This window comes from Carcharhinus amblyrhynchos, chromosome 3 (assembly GCF_965287045.1).
Source record: "Carcharhinus amblyrhynchos chromosome 3, sCarAmb.v2.hapA, whole genome shotgun sequence".
NCBI lineage: Eukaryota > Metazoa > Chordata > Chondrichthyes > Carcharhiniformes > Carcharhinidae > Carcharhinus > Carcharhinus amblyrhynchos.
The window spans coordinates 134,899,878-134,917,129 of NC_137326.1; the positions used below are offsets into that span (position 1 = coordinate 134,899,878).

General features: G+C 46.8%; 1 protein-coding gene across 2 annotated transcripts in view; it reads right to left on the reverse strand.

Annotated features, from left to right (window-relative positions):
- The window catches only part of ap2m1b (adaptor related protein complex 2 subunit mu 1b), a 53,025-nt gene extending 41,713 nt beyond the window's left edge, over positions 1-11,312 (reverse strand). The window contains exon 1 of one of the 2 annotated variants that reach the window (XM_080186060.1): positions 11,249-11,312. The gene's annotated coding sequence lies outside the window, so the exon portion shown is untranslated. Of the gene's footprint in view, positions 1-5,427; positions 5,450-11,248 lie in introns of those variants that run through there. The other variant, XM_080186062.1, reaches the window with a different exon arrangement.
- Between the last annotated feature and the right edge of the window lie 5,940 nt (positions 11,313-17,252).

A 17,252-nucleotide genomic window follows, 5' to 3' on the forward strand; every position in this document is an offset into this window, starting at 1 on the left:
GCAGTTTTACATCAAAGTTACTGTGCTGAATGAATTCCTAATGACAAAAATCAAATTGAAGAGGTGGCGTACACTTCCCAACGCAGGCCAAGGACACTCACCCACCTGACCAGGCAAATAAAAACATTAAAATGGCTTCCTCTTTCCCAAAGTTTAGAATCCAGAAAAATCTGTTTGAACCAGATATTTACGCAGCCTCATTTTCTTAAAAAAAACAGGAAAATTGTAGGACATACCCACCAAACTGTGGCACTGGGAGACAAAATTCGACTAAGCTTTGCTTGGACTGGTTAATGTTGTAGCCCAGCCATCCATTTGTATACTGCAAGCTAACGAGAGGTCAAATCTCCCACAAGGTTAAACCAAGGATGAAATTTATTGAGCAACTTGGAAATCAAACAAACAATTTAACCCTGTTACTCATCTTAAATAAGTCCAGACTGTTGGAAACTTTACATCTGCATTGAGCAAAGGCAGAAACACAGACTGCTCCATTTTCTCCTTAAAGTAACACAACGGCTAGCACTGCCACCTCATAGCATCAGGGACCTAGGTTCAATTCCAGCCTTGGGTGATTGTGCAAACTCCACACATTCTCCCCATGTCTGTGTGGGTTTCTTCCCACATTCCAAAACTGTACAGGTTAGGTGGATTGGCTATGGTAAATGCGCAGGATTGTGGGGGAGCCTAGAAGAATTGCTGCACACTCAATGGGCTGAATAGCCTCCTTCTGCATTGTAGGGATTCTATGATTATATAAGAACATAAGAACATAAGAAATAGGAGCAGGAGTAGGCCATCCAGCCCTTCGAGCCTGCCCCGCCATTCAATAAGATCATGGCTGATCTGTCGCTGTTCAGTTCCACTTTCCCACCCTCTCCCCATAACCCTTAATCCCCTCTCTTATCAAAAACCCATCAACCCACGACTTAAAAATATTTAGTGAGGCAGCCTCCACCACTTCAACGGGCAGAGAATTCCAGAGATTCACCACCCTTTGAGTGAAGAAGTTCCTCCTCAACTCCGTTCTAAACCTCCCCCCTTTTATCTTGAGGCTGTGCCCCCTAGTCCTACTGTCTTTTTTGAGCGGGAAGAGTCTCTCCACCTCTATCCTATCCATCCCATTCATCATCTTATACGTCTCAATGAGATCTCCCCTCATTCTTCTAAACTCTAACGAGTACAAGCCCAGTTTATTCAGCCTCTCCTCATAGCTCAACCCCCTCAACTCTGGTATCAGCCTAGTAAACCTCCTCTGCACTCCCTCCAAGGCCAAAATATCTTTGCGCAGGTGCGGCGCCCAAAACTGCACACAGTACTCCAGCTGCGGCCTCACCAATGCCCTATACAGCTGCAGCAAGACCTCCCTACTTTTATATTCAATCCCCCTCGCTATGAAGGCCAGCATCCCATTCGCCTTCCTGACCACCTGCTGCACCTGCAAGCTGGGTATTTGCGACTCATGCACAAGGACCCCGAGGTCCCTCTGCACCGTCGCCTGCTGCAGTTTTTCGCCACGTAAGTAATAGTCCTTCCTACCAAAGTGGACCACCTCACACTTGCCAGCATTAAATTCCATTTGCCAGTTCCTGGCCCATTCGCCCAGCCTATCTAGATCCTTCTGCAGACTCTCCACACCCTCCGCAAAATTTGCCGTTCCCCCAATCTTGGTGTCATCAGCAAATTTCGACACTCTACACTCGGTTCCCTCCTCCAGATCATCTATATAAATGGTAAAAAGCTGAGGCCCCAGCACCAACCCCTGGGGCACTCCACTAGTCACCATCCGCCAATCTGAATAGCACCCGTTCACCCCCACTCTCTGCCTCCTATTTGACAACCAATCCTCTATCCACGCTAACACCCTACCCCCAACTCCATGTCCCTCGACCTTCTGCAATAACCTCTTGTCAGGCACTTTGTCAAACGCCTTCTGAAAATCTAGAAAGACCACATCCACCGGCTCTCCTCTATCCACCGCCCTAGACACATCCTCATAGAACTCCAGTAAATTTGTCAGACACGACTTCCCTTTAATGAAACCGTGCTGCGTCTGCTCTATCAAGCAATTCCCTTCAAGATGCCTCGCAATTTCCTCCTTAATGACAGATTCTAACATTTTACCTACCACAGACGTTAAACTAACCGGCCTATAATTCCCCGCCTTTTGCCTGGCACCCTTCTTAAACAACGGCGTAACATTAGCCGTTTTCCAATCATCCGGCACTTCCCCGGAATCCAGCGACGTTTGGAAAATAACCACCAAGGCATCCACTATCACCTCCGCCATTTCTTTCAGAACCCTCGGATGCATTTCATCCGGTCCTGAGGACTTGTCCACAATCAGCCCCTCCAGTCTGTCGAGCACCGCCTCTCTAGTAACAGTAATGTCATTAAGACCCTCCAGTCCTACCACCTTTCCATCGCTAACACCCGGCAAATTATTCACGTCCTCCTCCATGAAGACAGAAACAAAAAAGTTATTCAATACCTTAGCCATATCCCCATCCCCTACCACTAGGTCCCCTTTCTCATCCTCTAAAGGACCAACATTCACCCTAGCCAGCCTCTTCCTTTTTATATATTTATAAAAACTCTTGCTATCCTTTTTTATATTAAGCGCTAGCCCAGCTTCATAGTTTCTCCTACCCTTCTTTATCAACTTCTTTGTCAATCTTTGTTGACATTTAAACCTCTCCCAATCCTCTTCTCGCCCACTACTCTTAGCTACTCTAAATTCCTCCGCTTTTAGTTTAACACTTTCCTTCACCTCCTTCGTTATCCACGGCTTATTACCTCTCCTCCTACTGTCCTTTTTGACCATCGGAATAAATTCCTGCTGAGCACCAAGAAAGATCTCCTTAAAGATCCTCCACTGCTCCTCAACAGACCCTCCCTCCAACGCGCTCCCCCAGTCCACATTCGCCAATTCTTCTCTCATCCTACCGTACTCCCCTCTATTCAAACAAAGGACGCGTGTCCGGGAACCCACTTTCTCCTCCTCCATCTGCACCAGAAACTCCACCATACAATGATCACTCTCCCCAAGAGGATCCTTCACCACAAGGTCCCTAATTCTACCCGCCTCATTACATAGCATCAGATCCAAGATAGCTCGCTCCCTCGTCGGCTCCAACACACACTGTTCGAGGAAACTATCCCGGCAGCATTCCAAGAACTCTTCCTCGAGCCCCCCACGTCCAACATGGGTCGACCAATCAATATGCAGGTTGAAATCCCCCATAACTACGGCCGTCCCATTCCTGCACGCCGCATTTATTTGCGCGTTAACAGCCCGCCCCACCTCCAGATCATTATTCGGAGGCTTATAGAAGACACCCATCAGCGTCTTCCTCCCTTTGCTGTTCCTAATCTCCACCCACAACGATTCCACCCTCTGCTCCTTGGTTCCAATATCATCCCTTGCTACCACCGTGATGCTATCCTTAATCAGCAGAGCTACGCCCCCCCTTTTCCCTCCTGCCTATCCTTCCTAAACACTTGATAGCCCTGTACATTCAGCTCCCAGTCCCTGTCACCCTGCAGCCACGTCTCTGTAATGGCCACCAGATCGTATCCATTTGTGTCGATCTGCGCCACCAGCTCATCCACTTTATTCCGAATGCTTCGTGCATTCAGATAAAGTGCTTTCATCCCAGCCTTCACCTGGACCCTATTTGCCGCAACGCCACCAACTATACTCACGCCCCCTACTCCCTCTATTATTGGGACATCCTCAGCCTCTTCCCTTACATGTACACTCTCCTTAACTTTAGACCTCGTACCATCACCTACCCTCGCACCCTCCCCCCCCCCCCAATTAGTTTAAAGCCCTGTCTACAGTCCTCTTTACTCGATTCGCCAGCACTCTGGTCCCAGCACGGTTCAGACCAACCCCATCCCGCCCGAACAGGTCCCACCTACCCCAATACTGGTGCCAATGCCCCATAAATTCAAACCCATTCCTCCCACACCAATCCCTGAGCCACCCATTCACTTCCTTAATCCTGTCAACCCTACGCCCATCTGCACACGGTTCAGGCAGTAGCCCAGAGATGACCACCTTGTCGGTTCTACTTTTTAATTCCATTCCCAGCTTCTCATACTCCGTCCCCAGATCCTCAGTCTGCATTTTGCTTACGTCGCCGGCACCCACATGAACCACAACGACCGGATTCTCACCCTCCCACTCCAGGTTCCTCTGCAGCCCAGCTGCGACATCCCGGACCCGAGCACCAGGCAGACAACACACCCTTCTGTGCACTTTGTCATTGTGACAAAGGACAGTGTCAATACCCTTCACCCCACTATCCCCAATCACTACTACGTTCCTTTTCCTTTTTTTTTGCCTATGTCCTGCTGCAGCACTGTACCGTGTGCAGTTTGCTCACCAACCTCACCTGCCTCGTTCTCATCCAGCCTGGAAGCAAGAACCTCAAACCTGTTATGCAGATTAAGAGGCTGAGGCCTCTTCTCCCCACCTCATATAGTTGTCAGACTGGCTACCAAGGCCAATGAATTGCAATCAAGTCTCTAATCAGCCAGATTAGTAACTAGCCAGCTCCACTGCTAAATAAATGACACTATCATTATTTCCTGTCCATAACACAAGACAGCTAACCAGTCCAACTGTTGAAGCAGAATAAAACCTGTGACCATAGGAACTTTTAATAAAGCAACCTCAAATTAGACCAACCTCTTGTGAACAGGCTGAATTATAAAGTTGGGACCAGAGTATCAAAAAAGTGCAAATACAATTTGTCAATATCACATCTGGCCAGATGCTTTGAATTTAGCTGTTCCTCCCACTACTTATCACGCCACTCTAATATTAGAGTTCAAAAATCCAAATTTGTACAGACAGCACCTATAATTATAGTCAAAAGGCATGCTGCAAAAGCTGGAAACAGGGCAGACAACAGATTCATTTGCATTTTGCAAAGGAAAAAACTAATGGACCTGTTATGGCATTGCCCACATCTTAGTTAAGGCACTTGGCTGTTAATAGATACAGCTCCTTTAAAGGTAATACTCTAAGTAAGCAAACCCAGGGTTAACACAGCTGCTGGGGTCATTCAATTTTAACTGCTTGTAAATTTCAGGCTGGGTCAATGACTGGCTTTCTTTTTCAGTAAAAAATATTTTTCAAATACAACATCTTGAATGATGAGTACATGTTAGGTAATTTTAGATATGCAGAGTAGTTACAGCTTCAAATGTAGTGCACCCATCAGTTGATCGCTGCCTTCCACTATTCAAGTGGATAAAGTATGAAAAGTTAACAACTACCATTACACTGTAGTGACAGCATGGATTACGTTGGGAGCATAAGCGTACAACATGTTGATACATTTGAAGTTGCATTCAGCCTGGATATTGAAATTAATTTGGCTTCTAAACCAAGTGGCAAAATAAATAAAAACCCACCTTGCATCACTGAACAATGAACTACATCATATTTTGTGCATTTACACAACATCACTTCTTTGCTTTGAATAGGACTGGGTATTGTAATTGGAATCTGTGATGCAACCACACATATATAAATTACACAGGGATCAGGATAAGTGTGTACCCAATTAGCTGCATCTTTCTGTAACTTTGAACAGGTTGAAACCAAATCTAACAACCATGAAGATTAATAATCAGAGTAGTAGGGAGAAACTGTTCCCATTGGTAGAAATGTCAAGGACCAGAGAGCACCAATTTTATGACAAGAGCATGAGGAAGATCTCACTTACAGCAAGTAGTTAGAATCCGGAATGCATTCACAGCTTTCAAAAGGAAATTGGAAAAGGACCTGAAGTGTGAAAATTTTGCAGGATTGCAGGAAAAAAGGTAGGAATGGAGCTAGCTGGGATGCTGTTAGAGAGCAGGCATGTACCTGAAGGACCTAATAGCCACCTCCTGTGCAGTAATTTCCAATGAATGATATGTCACTATGTAATGACAGAACTTAGCCACACACGATGCAGCACATTGTACTTTTTTACCAATTACTTGCAAAAACAGGAGTTAATGTGCTGAAGTTAGGTCAACATAATTATTCAATTCATCTCATTTTAGTATCTCTGAACCTACCAAAAACAGTCCAAATGCAAATCATTTCCAAATAGTAAGACATATGGGCAAAAGTACTTATGGCATTGATCAAAACCAGACACCAGGAAGTTATAAATTGGATGACCCAGCTGAGCTGAGTTACAATTAAGACTTCCTCAGCAAGGATAGAGAAGTGGCCAGCATGATGGATCCTAATCATCAGCGTGGTGACAATTTACAACTCTCTGCCTGAAAAGATGCTATTGAGGTAGAAATCCTCAGCGTATTTTTAAAAACACATATGTACTTTCAGGCGCCATAATCTAGAAAGCCGAGTACTGAAAAGTGGGATTACAGTAAATCAGTAGTTCCCAACCTTTCATATGTCATGGCACACCTGTTTTCCCCATCTTCCCTTATTGGGAACTTCATCTTTTGCTCCTTCTTGCCCTCTAGCCTCCTTTTCTAAACCACTCCCTGTCTCCAATGCTTCTCAGGATTTTTGCACCCTTTTCAGTTTTTGCTTTTGAGAAAGTGCATGGGACCTTTATCTTCAGCTCCAAGTCCCATTGGTCAGATGTATGGGCCTGACCAACATAAACAAACAATCTAAACCACGTATGCTTCAGAAGTCCAGAATTCATTGGGTCTTGAAGGCAACCACAGAGCTGAAGATGAAGGTTAGCTTTTATCTAATTACATGAATTTTGAAACATTTTTCATGGCACGTTGATTGGGAACCACTGGGGGAAGATTACTCATTTTCAGCAGGCAAAGACACAATGGGTTGTTTTCATCAGAGCAGGGAAGACTTGAGGGGCAACCTGATTGAGGTGTACAAAATGAAGAGGGGCAGGGACTGAGCAGATAAGCAGCTGCTCCCCTTATCTGAAGGGTCAGTCATGAGGAGACACAAGTTCAAAGAGAGAGGCAGGAGGTTTAGAGGGATGTGAGAAAAACTTTTTTTTTTAAACCCAGAGGGTGGTGATGGTCTGGAATGTGCTGCTTGGGAGGGTGGTAGAGGACAGTTGCCTCATCTTTTTAAAAAATATCTGGATGAGCACTTGGCACATCACAACATTCAAGGCAATGGGTCAATTGTGGTGAATGCGATTAAGTGGGAGGTCAGGTGTTTCTTAGGTATTGGTGCAGACTCAATGGGCTGAAGAGCCTTTTCAGCACTGTATAATTCTATGAAATCTTTTCATGTTAAGGCATTACAGCCAAAATGTAGTTGTTGGAGCAAGACAGTTCCAAGAAATGAGCACAAGATCAAATTTCCATAAACAACCTGATCTGGCCTGGTGTGGAGGGTAGCAGCTATGAGAGAATTTGAGATTCTTCTCCCTGGAAAGACGGAGGCTGAGGGGCAAACTGATAAAAGTTTATAAAGTTATGAAGGGCATGATAAGGTGAATTGTTGGAAGCTTTTTCCCCAGAGCAGAAATGACAATTGCACGGGGGCACAAGTTCAAGGTAAGGAGAGAAAGGTTCAGTGGAGATGTGTGGGGTTAAGTATTTCTTTCACACAGGGTGGTGCATGGGGGGGCGGGTTTGAAATGCACTGCCAAGGTGGTTGAGGCAGACATGTTGGTGATATTTAAGACTTATCTGGATAGACACAAATCAGGAGGGTATAGAGGGATACAGGCAGTTTCCTCTAGACAGGACAACACAATTAGCACAGGCTTGGAGGGCCAAAGGGCCTGTTCCTGTGTTGTACTGTTCTATCCTACAAACAGCAATGAGATGCATGACCAGATAACGAGGTTTATTAGTGGCACTGAGTGGGGAAAATAATGACGACGAGAACTGCAGTACCCTTAGAATCAAAATCCCCACAGTGCAGGTGGCCATTCAGCCCATCGAGTCTGCACCAACTCGGACAGAGCATTTTACCCAGATCCTATCCCCGTAATCCCACATTTACCTTGGCAACACCCATAACCTCCACATCTTGGAACATTAAGGAACAACTTAACATGGCCAATGCACCTAACTGCACGCATCTGGAGTGTGGGAGGAAAGTGGAGCATCCAGAGGGAACCCACACTGACATGGGCAGAATGTGCAGTCTCCAGACAGACAATGACTCAAGGCTGGAATTGAACCCAGATTCCTGGCACTGAGAGGCAGCAGTGCCAACTTGGGGGGACTATTATTTAAAGAGTGAAAAGCTGCAGCATGCTACAGTGCAGAGGGACCTAGAGGTCCTTGTGCACGAATTGCAAAAACTCAGTCTGCAGGTGCAGCAGGTGATCAAGAAGGCGAATGGAATGTTGGCCTTTATCGCAAGGGGGATAGAATATAAAAGCAGGAGGTCTTGCTGCAACTGTACAGGGCACTGGTGAGGCTGCAGCTGGAGTCCTGTGGGCAGTTTTGGTCCCCTTATTTGCGAAAGGATATAGTGGCCTTGGAGGGAGTACAGAGAAGGTTCACCAAGCTGATACTGGAGATGAGGGGGGTTAGCTTATGAAGAAAGATTGAATAGACTGAGTTTAGAAGGCTGAGGGGGGATCTTATAGAGACCTACAAGATAATGAAGGGGCTAGATAGGGTAGAGGTAGAGAGATTCTTCCCATTTAGAAAAGATAGCAGAACTAGAGGGCACAGCCTCAAAATGGAGTGGGGGGGGAAACGACAGTTTAGAACAGAGTTGAGGAGGAACTTCTTCACTGAATGCGATTACTGTCACTAGAGAAGTAGTGTTTGATAGACGAACAGTACTGATGGTGGACAAGTCCCCAGGACCGGATGGCATGCATCCCAGGGTTCTGAAGGACATGGCAAAGGTGATAGTGGATGCCTTAATGATTATTTACCAAAATTCACTGGATTCCGGAGAAGTGCCAGAAGATTGGAAAACGGCTAATGTTACGCCGCAGCTTAAAAAAGGTAGCAGACAAAAGGCAGGGAATTATAGGCCAGTTAGTTTAACGTCTGTAGTTGGAAAAATGTTTGAATCCGTCAAAGAAGAAATAGCAAGGCACCTAGAAAGGAATGGTTTGATAGAGCAGACGCAGTACGGATTCGTTAAGGGGAAGTCATGTTTGACGAATTTATTGGATTTCTATGAGGGTGTGACTAGTGCGGTAGACAGAGGGGAACCGGTGGATGTGGTGTTTCTCGATTTTCAAAAGGCCTTTGAAAAGTGCCTCACAAAAGGTTGCTACAGAAGGTTAGGGTGCACGGAGTTAGGGGTAAGGTGTTAGTGTGGATAGAGGATTGGTTGTCTAATAGGAGGCAGAGTTGGTATTAGTGGGTGCTATTCTGATTGGCGGTTGGTGACTAGTGGAATGCCACAGGGATCGGTGCTGGGGCCTCAGCTATTTACCATTTATATAGATGATCTGGAGGAGGGGGCTGAGTGTAGGGTGACGAAATTTGCTGATGACACGAAGATGAGTGGAAAAGTAAATTGCGCGGAGGGTGCGGAAAGTCTGCATAGGGATCTGGATAGGCTGAGCGAGTGGGCGAGGACCGGGCAGATGGAGTATAATGTTAGCAAGTGTGAGGTTATCCACTTTGGCAGAAATAATAGTAGGAGGAATTACTATTTAAAGGGCGAAAAGCTGCAGAATGCTACAGTGCAGAGGGACCTGGGGGTCCTTGTGCATGAGTCGCAAAAACCCAGTCTGCTGGTGCAGCAGGTAATAAAGGCAGCGAATGGAATGCTGGCCTTAATAGCAAGGGGAATAGAATATAAAAACAGGGAGGTCTTGCTGCAACTGTAACAGGGTACTGGTGAGGCTGCAGCTGGAGTACTGTGTGCAGTTTTGGTTGCCGCACTTGCACTAGGATATTCTGGCCTTGGAGGGAGTGCAGAGGAGGTTCATTAGGCTGATACCAGAGATAAGGGGGTTGGACTACGAAGAGAGGCTAAATAGACTGGGTCTGGACTCGGAGTTTAGAAGGATGAGGGGGGATCTTATAGAGACGTACAACATAATGAAAGGGATGGATAAGGTAGAGGTAGAGAGATTCTTCCCGCTTAAAAAGGATAGCAGGACTAGAGGGCACAGGTGGAGGTGGGGGTGGAGGTGGAGGTGGAGGTGGGGGCAATTTAGAACGGAGTTGAGGAGGAACTTCTTCGCTCAAAAGGTGGTGAATCTCTGGAATTCTCTGCCCATTGAAGTGGTGGAGGCTACCTCGCTAAATATATGTAAGTCACAGGTAGATAGGTTTTTGACAGACAAGGGAATTAAGGGTTATGGGGAGAAAGCAGGAAAGCGGAACTGATCCACTTCAGATCAGCCATGATCTTATTAATGGCAGGGCAGGCTCAAAGGGCTAGATGGCCTACTCCTGCTCCTATTTCTTATGTTATGTAGAATCATAATCATAGGTTTACAGCATAGAATCAGGACCTTCAGCCCAACTTGTCCATTTTTTTTAAACCCCTCAACTAATTCCAATTGCCTGCATTTGGCCTATACTCCTCTATACCCATGTACCTGTCTATATGCTTTTTAAAAGACAAAATTGTACCTGCCTCTAATACTACCTCTGGCATCTTGTTCCAGAGGCTCAACACCCTCAGAGAAAAAAAATTACCCCTCTGGACCCTTTTGTATCTGTCCTCTCTCACCTTAAACTTATGCCCTCTAGTCTTAGACTCCCCTATCTTTGGCAAAAGGTGTTGTCCTTCACTGAACACCTTTGACACCCACCAAAAGAGGAAGCGCAGAGGGCACCTCTGACAATGCTGCACACCATCAGTGCTGGGTACAGCCACAGAACTCTGGGCCAGGGGGTGTTAAGCTGGGTGAAGGAGGGAGGGAGGGGTGGCTGCATTGCTGGGAGTGGAAGGAGGGGGTGCAATGCCACCGGGGTTCACCAATGCTGAGAAGCAGCAGGTAATGTCCCTTCCTGCAGAGAGGGCCTAGGGACTGTCTTCCACCCCCGGGGTGCAGGGTTCAGTGCGGCAGTCACTGGGCAGAGGGGTCAACGGCCCAGCAGCTCCCCTTTCCCCGCTGTTTGAGGGGTACGGGGGGAGGGGCTCCTCCTCCTCCTCCGCCTGTCAGCTCCCCAAAGCCGGGGCCGCCCTTCACAAAATGTCCGCCTCCCTCCTCATCTTCCCCCGGCACACAACTCCAGCGCCGCACCGGGCCCTCTCTACCTCGAGCCGGAGACGACCAGTGCCGGCGGCCTGCGCCAATCACCCGCCCGCCCCGCTGCTCCTCCTCCCCGGGCTGGCCGCTCTCACCTTGCCGCCGCTTCCGCCCGCTCCTCACAAAATGTCTGCCGCCGCCACCGCCTCCCTGCCTCAGCCCAGCGGCTCACGTGATCCTCGCGCACGCACGGCGCCTTACGTCATGCCGCGGGCGACCCCGCCCCACGTTATGTTAATTAGCCGTGGCCCCGCCTCCGACGATGTTAATAAGCAGTGACTACGCCCCTCCCCTCCATTCATAACAGGAGGACGATGATTAGAGTGACAATGTCTATTTTGATTTGATTTATTATTGTCACATGTATTAACTTGCATGCCATACAGACAAAGCATACTGTTCATAGAGAAGGAAACGAGAGGGTGCAGAATGTAGTGTTACAGTCATAGCTAGGGTGTACAGAAAGATCAACTTAATGCAAGGTAAATCCATTCAAAAGTCTGACAGCAGCAGGGAAGAAGCTGTTCTTGAGTCGGTCGGTACGTGACCTCAGACTTTTACAGATGCAGTAAGAAATCTCACAACACCAGGTTAAAGTCCAACAGGTTTATTTGTAGCAAACACCACTAGCTTTTGGAACTGGCTGGTCCTTTGTCAGGTGGGTGCGTTTTTACAGATGCATCATAGAAAGCATTCTTTCTGGTTGTATCACTGCTTGCCATGGCTCCTGCTCCGCCCAACATCCACAAGGAACTACAAAAGGTCGTGAATGTCGCCCAATCCATCAATCAAACCAGCCTCCCATCCATTGACTCTGTCTACATTTCCCGCTGCCTCGGCAAAGCAGCCAGCATAATTAAGGACCCCACACACCCCGGACATTCTCTCTTCCACCTTCTTCCATCAGGAAAACGATACAAAAGTCTGAGGTCACGAACCAACCGACTCAAGAACAGCTTCTTCCCTGCTGCTGTCAGACTTTTGAACGGACTTACCTTGCATTAAGTTGATCTTTCTCTACACCCTAGCTATGACTGTAACACTACATTCTGCACTCTCTCGTTTCCTTCTCTATGAAGAGTATGTTTTGTCTGTATAGCACGCAAGAAACGATACTTTTCACTACTAACATACAGTATAGTGTGCAAGAAACAATACTTTTTACTGTATGTTAATATACGTGACAATAATAAATCAATTCAAATTTTGTATCTTTTTCCCAATGGAAGAAGATGGAGAAAACCATTCAGCCATAGTTTTTTAAAATTTTTTTCAATTTTTACTCCTTCCTTAAAGTTACAAAGCCAATACACAGGGTGGACCGGGCAACCCTGCTTCCATCTCCTTTCTCGTTTAAAAAAAACAAGTTCCAGTTGAATCCAATTCATGGTCACCACAAGAAATAACATACAAGATCCATGCTTGCAAAAAATGGCACTGCACCCCACCTTGGGCTTGATCCGATGCTTAATCTTTAGATGCTCTGTCAGAGAGTTGGTGCAGACTCGATGGGCCAAATGGCCTCTTTCTGCAATGTAGGAATTTCATGATTCTAAAAGGCCGAGAAGTCATAGTACACTAAATTTAACCAGGGCCAGGGAGGAAATCATAGGCCCTGGTGCTCTCTTGTTTCCAGGCCCCTTATCCCCATCTCCACTTTAACCCTCCCCCTTACATTGCAACAGTGGATAAGTCACCAGATTGTACCCTAGATGGTTGGAGGAAGTGAGGTGAAATAGCGGACGCGCTGAGGATCATTTTCCAATTCTCACTAGATGCAGGTGAGATACCAGAAGGGTGGGGATCCACGAGTGTTCTACCATTGTACCATGGCAGCATGGTGCCTCACTGCTGCCTCACAGCATCAGGGACCCGGATTCAATTCCAGTCTCAGGTAACTTTCTGTGTGGAATTTGCACATTCTCCCCATGTCTGCGTGGGTTTCCTCCTGGCGCTCTGATTTCCTCCCACGCTCCAAAGATGTGTGAGTTAGATGGATTGGCTATGGTAAGGCTTAGTGTCAGGGGTATTAGCAGGTTAAATATATGGGATTGCAGGGAAAGGGCCTGGGTGGGATTGTTGCCAGTGCAGACTCGATGGGTCAAATGACCTCGTTCTGCACTGTAGTGATTCTATGATTGGTGAGGTCAGTGCAGTGGATGTTGCCTACGTGGATTTCAGTCCAGCATTTGACAAGGTGTGTCAGAAAAGAGAGACCTTATGGGATACAGGGGAAGGTGGCGAGTTGGATCCAAAATTGGTTCAGTGAAAGAAATAAAGGGAACAGATGTTTTTGCAAATCTAAAGTATCTTCCAGTGGTGTTCCACAGGGGTCAGTGTTGGGACCCTTGCTGATTGTTGTATATGTCAATGATTTCGACTTAAATGTGAGAGGCAAGATTGGGAAATTTGCAGATGAGACAAAAATTGACCATGTAGTTGAGAGTGAAGAGGATAATGTTGACTGCAGAATGATATCAATGGGCAGAGAAATGGCAAATAGAGTTCAATCAGAAAAGGGTGAGGTCATGTATTCGGTGAGGGCAAACAAAGTAAGAGTATACTCAATGAATAGGAAGATATTGAGAGGGGTTGAGGAAGTGAAACCTTGAAGTGCATGTTCACAGGTCCCTGAAGGTGACAGGACAGGTGGACAAGGTGGTTATGAAAGCCTACGGAATAGAAACATAGAAAACAGGAGCAGGATGAGGCCATTTGACCTTACAAACCTGCTCCGCCACCGTTCATTATGATTATGGCTCATCATCCAACTCAATAGCCTGATCCTGCCTTCCCCCACATCCTTTGATCCCCTTCACCCCAAGAGCTATCTCTAACTCCTTCTTGAAAACATACAATGTTTTGCCTTAACTGTTTTCTGTGGTAGTGAATTCCAGAGGCTGACCACTCTCTGGAAACCCCCACCATCAGGAACATCCTTCCTGTATCTACCCTGTCTAGTCCTGTTAGAATTTTATAGGTTTCTCATTCGTTCGGGGGGCCGTCTGTCCCAACTGTCTGCCCCTGTTCCGCGGCTACGTTCGCGGCCGGGTGTCCCTGGAGAGGGAGCACGTGGTGTCCGCGGGCACAGTCGACGCCTTCCGCGCCCATTGGGCACCGCAGGGGCTGAGGTGTGTTATAGACCCCAACAATCACATTTTGATTTGACGTGTCTTAAGTTTCCTTTGTACTTTTTGTTTCTGTTCGGGCCGTTCCCCCTCCTTTTGGGGAGCCGCCCCCTTTTTCTTTGTCCTAATGTAATCTGAGTTTGTTTACTTGGTTTGACCCGAAAGACGGCCCCCCCCCCCCGCACCCCCCTCCCCGCCCTTCTCATTCGTCTGAACTCCAGTGAATTTAATCCTAACCGACTCAATCTCTCCTCATACATCAGTCCCGCCGTCCCAGAAATCAGTCTGGAAAACCTTTGCTGCTCTACCTCCAGAGCAAGAACATCCTTCCTCTGATAAGGAGATCCAAACTGCCCACAGTACTCCAGGTGAGGGTCAACAAGGCCCTGTATAATTGCAGCAAGACATCTCTCCTCCTGGACTCGAATCTTCTCGCTATGAAGACCAACATGCCATTTGTCTTCTTCACCGCCTGCTGATCCTGCATGCTTACCTTCAGTGACTGGTGTACAAGGACACTGAGGTCTCGGTGCACACTCCCCTCTCTTAATTTATAGCCATTCAGATAATAATCTGTCTTCTTGTTTTTCTATCAAAATGGATAACCTCACATTTGCCCACGTTATGTTGCATCTGCCACGCATTTGCCCACTCACTCAGCCTCTCCAAATTAAACTGAAACATTCTCTGCATCCTCCTCACAGCTCACCCAGCTTTGTGTCATCTGCAAATGTGGCGATATTACTATTTAGTTCCCTCATCTAAATTATTAATCTACAGAGTGAATAGCTTTCCTTTATTAGATAAGATATACAAAAGCAGGGATGTAATGCTGGGACTGTATAAAATGCTGGTTTGGCCGCAGCTGGAATTTTTGTGTACAGCTGTGGTCACTACATTACAGGCAAGACAGAATTTCTCTGGAGGAATTCACAGATTTACTCTGCTGTGTTGCCCTGAAAGGGACAATCACCACAGTAGGCCAGGGTTTTCCCCTTCAATTAGAGGGAGCTAAGGGGTGACCTTGCTGAGGTGTGCCCAGACAAGGTAGACAGGAAAGACTTGTTTCTCCCAGCTGAAGGTTAATTACCAGGGGGCACGGATTTAAGGTGATTGGTAGAAGGATTAGAGGGGACATGACAGAAAGCCTTTTGACTCAGAGTGGTGGTGTCTGGAATTCACTGCCTTAGTTGGTGGTTGAAGCTGAAAAACTCAACTCATTTACAAGTACCTGGGTCTGCTTTAACCTGCAAGATGGACCGAGTGGCATTAAAATGACTTTCTTGTTTCTTTTTTTTCTCTTTTTTGGCCAGTGCAGATCGTAGGAACATAGAATCCCGAGAACATGTTCAGAACTAGAAGCTGAGGCAGCTGTGGAGGAAATCAAGTTTTTAAAGAAGTTTAATTTATTTACTCATCACAAATAAGGCTTACATTAACACTGCAATGAAGTTACTGTGAAATTCCCCGAGTCACCACAGTCTGGCACCTGTTTGGGTCAACGCACCTAACTAGCACGTCTTTCAGAATGTGGGAGGAGTGTCGGCTTTCAGAGTGTCAGCCAGAGAGAGGCGATAGATTGTAAGTTTGTTTGCCTTCCCTCTTACAGTGACCAGGACCTCCCCTACCCACCGCCCACTGCATCCATTCCCCCCTTGCACCACCACTCAATTGGTCACCAGCACCATTCTCCTCCTGGTCCTGTGGTCGAAGTCTACCTTATTTTATTTGATAAGAGTTGGTTACCTTGTCTGCCTCCATTCTCAGGTAGTGCATTCCAGATCACAGTCACTCGTTGCCGAATGAAATCTTTCCTCAGGTGATCCTTGCTTCTTTTGCAAATCAGAGGAGGTTCACCAGGCTGATACCGGAGATGAGGGGGTTAGCCCCGGAGATGAGGGATTCAGCTTATGAAGAGAGATTGAGTAGACTGGGTCTGTACTCGTTGGAGTTTAGAAGGATGAGGGGGGATATTATACAGGCGTATAAGATAATGAAAGGGTTGGATAGGGTAGAGGTAGAGAGATTCTTCCCGCTCAGAAAGGTCAGCAGGACTAGAGGGCACAGCCTCAAGATAAAGGGGGCGCAGTTTAGAACGGAGTTGAGGAGGAACTTCTTCACTCAAAGGGTGGTGAATCTCTGGAATTCTCTGCCCGTTGATGTGGTGGAGGCTACCTCGCTAAATATATTTAAGACACGGATAGATAGGTTTTTGGTAGGCAAGGGGATTAAGGGTCATGGGGAGAGGGTGGGAAAGTGGAACTGAGCCACTTCAGATCAGCCATGATCTTATTGAAAGGCGGGGCAGGCTCGAAGGGCTAGATGGCCGACTCCTGCTCCTATTTCTTATGTTCTTATGTCTATAAAATAATGAGGGGCACAGATGATCTAGATAGTCAATATCTTTTCCCAAAGGTAGGGGAGTCTCAAACTAGACGGCATAGGTTTTAAGGTGAGAGGGGAGAGACACAATAGGGTCCAGAGGAACAATTTTTTCACACAGGATGGTGAGGGCTTGTAACAAGCTGCCAGAGGCAGTCATAGAGGCGGGTACAATTTTGTTTATTAAAAAACATTTAGACAGTTACATGATAAAATGGGCATAGAAGGATATAGGACAAACGCGGGCAATTGAGACTAGCCTGATGATTAAAAGGGTGGCAATGGATAAGCTGGGCTGAAGGGCCTGTTTCCATGCTGTAAACCTCCAAACCTCTCACTGCTCAGTGTCTGTATGGTTGGAACTCATGGACACGCACGTTCTTATCTCCCTGTCTTCTACACACAGTTCGCCAGGTGGAAAACTAAAAGGTTTCACACACCCAATTTTCACACAGCCCCGGGAGCAGGAGGAGAGAGATCGCAAGGCCAGCAGCTTGCCACAGCCTGAGGGGTGGCAATTATCCAGAGAAACATCAAAGATGGACAGCGTAGCTATGTCTTCAGAACGCAATTTAAATTAATAGGCAGG